A 6,000-nucleotide genomic window follows, 5' to 3' on the forward strand; every position below is an offset into this window, starting at 1 on the left:
GACCCCCGTCCATCATAATGAATTCAAATAAGCGTGCACTCCGCACTTCCATACTTATATGATATATCATTATGATAATACTGATCAATCAAGTTAACTCAATTACACTAAAATATCCAACATGAGGTAAGCCATGCTTTTGCAACTCGATGGTATAAACAACTGCCTAGTAAAAAATTTAAAGCATAAATATATATAAAAAATACATTTTTAAAAGTTAAACAATTAATTCAAACGTACCTCCTTTCACAGCTCCAAAAAGTCTTTTATCTTAAGCAGGGATGAACACGGATGCAATGTTCTTGATGCATTGCATCAAATTCTTAAGGTCATTAGAGCCCAACTCAATGCAGTCCCTAAGCAGATCACCATCCACCACTTCTTTCTGAAGGCTCGGCACTTTATCCCATATCGGCCCCTGCAATAACCACCCACAGGCCACATCAAGGATGCCATATTCATGAGTCCCCTTTTGAGATGCAATACAATAAAAAAACTCCATTAACACATGCACAAGTATGTCGGTCCAAATAACGAAACTCAGTGGCCGGTATTTGCTTCCAGGAATTAGTTATGTGCGAGTACAAGTCTATTAGATAACTGTGGCGAGATGAAATAACTGCTTCCTCGGTGAAATAATTTTCTACAAGACACAGCAGTTTGTAATCTTAATCTTCAAATCTATGGTCAGATATTTTAGTGGGAGTAGTGGCTCATAATTAGTGGGAATAGTGGCTCTTAATTAGTTGCGTCCTACATTTACTTAGTTTTATTCAATCCAAAGTCATTTTTTCTAAAGCTCAATGGAAAGTTTGCTACCATCTCCACAGTCGAAGAAGACGGCCTCCAGTTCACATATTAGTGTAGAAAGAAGTTTTCTAAAATATATAGTTGAGGTTCCTCTTTTGTTCAAGTATTTATTATGATAGATTTTTATCTCCTATGATTTAACATTAGAACATTATAATTTGGGATTAATTGTTTCATATTTATTCTTATTGTAGTACAGTTTTTGTTTACAATTTTCATAATATTGTCACACTTTTCTTTTTAGTTTGTCCTACAAAAGATGTCACATTTTCATTATTAGAAAAAGTTTTCTCTCACATAAATATAAAAATTAGATTTTTTTCTCGCTATTTAACATACAAAATAAAACCTCCTAGGCCTTCTTTTTAAAGAATGGTTACGAACTAGATGCTGCGACAATCAGCCCTCTCATTAAAGGATTGTTTTTAGAGGGCAAGGATGCGGAAGCTGTGAAATTATTCGAGAAAGTTCTGGATTTAAAAGTTTGCGCGCCCAATGGTTTTATGATTCTGCACTTGATAAATGGATTATGCAAAACTGGACAGGTCATTGCAGCTTGCGATTGGGTTCGTAGATTAGAAAGTTGTGGGTGGAGACTTGGTGTAAAGGCTTATAATTGTTAGACTAGATAAATTTTTTTAATATGCTTGAGATCTAATAATCTGAAATTCAATCAGTGATTTATTCTCATCCAACCTCTTTTGATTTATAAGAGAAATTCTTATAAGTGGATGAAAAATATTTTTTGTTTATAATTTTATAAAATTATTTCACAAAATTAAATAAGTATGGAAAAAATAAAATGAATTATCGCACGCGTGTGATACTAGTATTATTAATGAGTTATTTTTGTAATACTAACGGGCTTTACAAATATGTGTGATATTTATCAAGTAAACAAACTTTTAATATGTTGATCTATAATTGGTCGTATTAAAATATGTTGCTATAAACTCGGGCTTGTGTAAATTGTAGCCCGTTGTATGGTGTATATATATTGACTAGTCTATATTTCATCAATTTTTGGCCCATTAAATACAAATCTAGTTTATTTTCATGGGCCTAATATTTTTTTTAAGGTAAGAAAATAATTCATTGATCGTTCACATCTGCGACCACAGTCCATAGATGCAATTTATTCGATTTTAATATTTTAGCACTAATTTCATTTTGATATGATTGCAACAATTATAACTTCATATCTCTGATTCGATTAAAAAATTTATTTATTTTTGAGCGGGGAGCAATAAAGGTATACCATTTGGCATTTGGAGTAATATTATATATGTAATTCAGGAGGTAGCACAACTGCACTAAGTCAGTCGATGTTATATATGCCTCACATTTTTAGAGAATAATACTGTACAAAGCAACAATCAACACATACAACTTGATTTGATTTATGATTTACTTTTGTTTAACTAAATTACAGTTCTCTAACTAAATTACACCTGCTATATTTTCTGCTCAAACGCTCACATGGAGGGATCGAGTTCTGCTAATTATAAGTATACATGATTAATCTATACTTATTTCATTAGTGTATAATCAAACAAGTTCATCACTTTTGAAAAACATTTCTATCTCATAATTAGATCATATGATTCATGTCTATATATAAATTTTAAAATTGCCAAAATTTTGCCCATCAATTTAAAATACAGAACAGATATAGTTTAGCTTAAATTACCAAATTATAACGTACCACAACATTTTACAAAATCTAAATTTGAAACTAAGCACGACCACAAAAGTAGCAACTAAAATGTTACAAAGAAATAAAAAAACACTACTTAAGGAGAAGCAAGAATGCCAAATCAACGACAAGAAAATCACACAATCCTCTCTTTGGCTTTGAATCAAGTTCCCATCCACTTCTTAGAATAATATAATATTTCATCCAATGCCAAAAAAGAATTTTACCGACCATCTTGGCGATCCACTTCTTATAATCATGTAACCAATTCCAATCTCAACTATGAATCCACATCCATAATCCACATCCATATCCCATCACAGCACTTCGCCAACCAAATCCATCAAGGAATTCATTTTCATCATCACCTTCTTCTTCTTCTTCTTCTTCTTCTTCTTCTTCTTCTCCTGGCTACTTCGATTGCCCATTCTCGTCTTTGCACTTTCTCATCAACGGAACTCCACACTATCCTAAGTTTCCAATATATGAATCATTCTCAAATGTGGAGAACTGATTAGATTGTGGTATTTTCCCAACAAGATTGTTCATTGAAAGGTTTAATTTCGCAAGAAAGGTTAACCTTGTCATTTTACTTGGAATTTCTCCATCCAATTTGTTTGTTGACAAGTCCAATGATTCGAGTTCACTCTCAAGTTTCCAAGAGATGTAGGTATATGTCCCGTGAGGGTATTGTGGGACAAGTTCAAATATTTGAGAATTTTAAGATTTTCTATGGAAGGTGGAATTGTCCCAGAAAACTTATTGGATGAGAAGTCAATTGTTGTGAAGGTTTCCAACAGTATCCTGACCTTTCAAGGTGAGTATCATATCCAGAAAACTTTGATAGTCATCATTTTGTTTTGTCGCCTCCATCATTGCTTTGAAATTCTTGAAATATCTTTGAGGTAGAGAGCCCACGAATTCATTATGTGATACATCCAAAACTTGCAACTTAGGAAAAGAAATCTTGGTTGGTGAAGCAAGTGAGATGTTACCATAAAACTTGTTAGAGCTCAACACTAGCACTCGAAGTTCGGGAAGGACTTCCATCCAAAAGGGAAATTCGTCTTGTATCCCATTATTTCTAATATCAAGACCCCTTAGACTCTGGCAGTTGATTAAGGATTTAGGTACTCATCCATTTAATTTGTTAATACTCAAATTGATGGACATAAGATTACAACCTTTGGTGAAAATAGATGGAATGAGGCCACTAAACTTATTTGCGGCATCCACAATGGGGCGGACTAAGCCCCGCCCTATGCACCACCACATCAGCATTTTATCCTCCGCCCCTTCCACCTGCAATGAGGCGGACTATAGCCCGCCCTAAGCCCCGCCCTAAGCATTTTACTTCTATTTTGTATTTATATAATTTATGCAAATATATCAAGCAAAATAAATAAATAAAAACAACACAATTAAGGCAAATCCCACATTTACTTAATTAGAAATTAGAAATTAAAAAAAGTGCACTACATATAAAAAAACACTGGCTAGTCTAGAGTAGTCCCAACCTGCAGCTGAGGCCATCGATCATCCGCTGGATGCCTTCGATTTGAGCCGGGTTAGTCGCCTGCATCAGGGCGTTGTGTGCGTCCAACAACGTCATATAGTCGGAGGAGGCCACCAAATCCGTGTAGGCATGTGACGCAGCCGAAGATGTGGCTGTGGTCGCGCTCGGGGTCAGGCCCGGGGCCTGATCAGACGGCGCCGCGGCGAAAGAGGTCGCCTTGCCCTTGGCCTTGGCAGCCTTGATGCCAAGGGGACGTCGGGAGGACATCGGTGTGCCGGAACTCTCATCCTCGAACACCGGATTGTTGAGGTCCATTGGAGATGTGCCACTTTCGCTGCTTGTATAATCAGTGAAGGTGCGCTTCGACGCCCTCTTCTTCGCCGCCGTCGATTGGGGAAGCACACCACCAATGAAATTCTGCTTCTCCTTCAAGAGCGCCCAGGACTGGTAGTGCTTGAATTCGCCGTACAATGACATGTACGATTGCACCGCTTTGTCGCGCACATTCTACAGACTCTCGCCGCTGCCCTGCTCCCTCTCGCACTTGTTATACTCTCCCGCGAACAGATTGACCTGCTTCTTTATTTGATCCCAGTGCTTGCGGAGCGGCACTCTTTGGCGCTTGTAGGCGGTCGGCGGCTTGGCCCCGCTGTATTTTTCGGCGATGCGCTCCCAATACGCAGTAACCTTCTGGTTGTTGGCGAACACCGGATCCTCTGAAACATCAATCCAACATCTCGTCAAGATGATGGATTCTTACGGGGCATAGTTCGTCCTTCCCGGGGCGAACTCTTCACACCGCCCCGTTTGCGGCAACTTCTGGGCTCGTGCCTTGGTCCGCTTCTTCTTGGTGGCGGAGGGAGCGGCGGCGGCGGGTGTGCGGTTGGGAGAAGGCTCCGTGTCTGACAGCCCGTACGAGTCCGTGCTGAACTCGGGATCGTACTGGGCGTTGGTGTCGAATGGCCGGTATTCATCGGGTTATGTACCCGACCATCGTGCACCACCGAACATCGGAGTATTCGGACTTGGGTAATCTCCGAGATTCATTTTGTTTGAAATGTAGAAAATGTAGTGCGAATTTGAGGGTGAAAGGAGTGAAAAATGAAGTGAAAAGTGAGAGGTATATATAGGTTTTGAAAATTGAATAAAATTAAATAATAACTGAAAACGTGTTGCCTTCGTCCGTCGCATCGTCCGCGACGCCACTGTGGCGGACGATGCGACGGACGATGAGGCATCGTCCGCGCTTCGTCCGCCCCATTGTGGATGCTCTAAATGAAAGATGGACAAAGATTTGCTCAACTTTCCAAAACATCGTGGCAATTTTCCTTCCAAAGTGTTATTTGAGAGAATCAGATATTCAAGGGATGTCAACTTGCAAATGGAGGTTGGCAGCTCACCATTTAATTTGTTGGAGGAGAGATCTAAGTACTGCAAATTTGATAGATTTCCCATCATGGATGGAATTGGACCTTCAAATAATTTATTTAAAAGATAGACAAGGATTAAATTAAATTTCTTCATATCGAAAAAGCGCACATGCATAACATCGATTATTTTACTCACCAGAAGCATATCTGTTATTTGCATTAGATATTTACTTATCCACAAAATATAACATCACAAACATATGTTTTGAATTCAAACCAACTCAGTTTTCTTACTAGTAGCACTTAAAGAAAGAAATGTTAACGATTCTAAAATTGTTGTCGAGGAATATGTACAGATACAATTAAATTGACATTGGTAAACTTGAAATTGCAGTATGCATGGTTGGAAGCGAAAAATTCAACTGTTCTTAAAGTATTAATTTAACATAAGAGCAAACTAATTAGTAGTATATGAGACAAGCAAGTTATAACTAAAAAACTAGGAAAAAACGAGATTATCTAGGTCACGCTACTGGAAACACTAATTTATTTGATTTAATTAATAATATTGTATGAAATGTATACTATATCTGAATCTCCAACTAAAA

The sequence above is a fragment of the Salvia hispanica genome, chromosome 3, assembly GCF_023119035.1.
Source record: "Salvia hispanica cultivar TCC Black 2014 chromosome 3, UniMelb_Shisp_WGS_1.0, whole genome shotgun sequence".
Taxonomy (NCBI): domain Eukaryota; kingdom Viridiplantae; phylum Streptophyta; class Magnoliopsida; order Lamiales; family Lamiaceae; genus Salvia; species Salvia hispanica.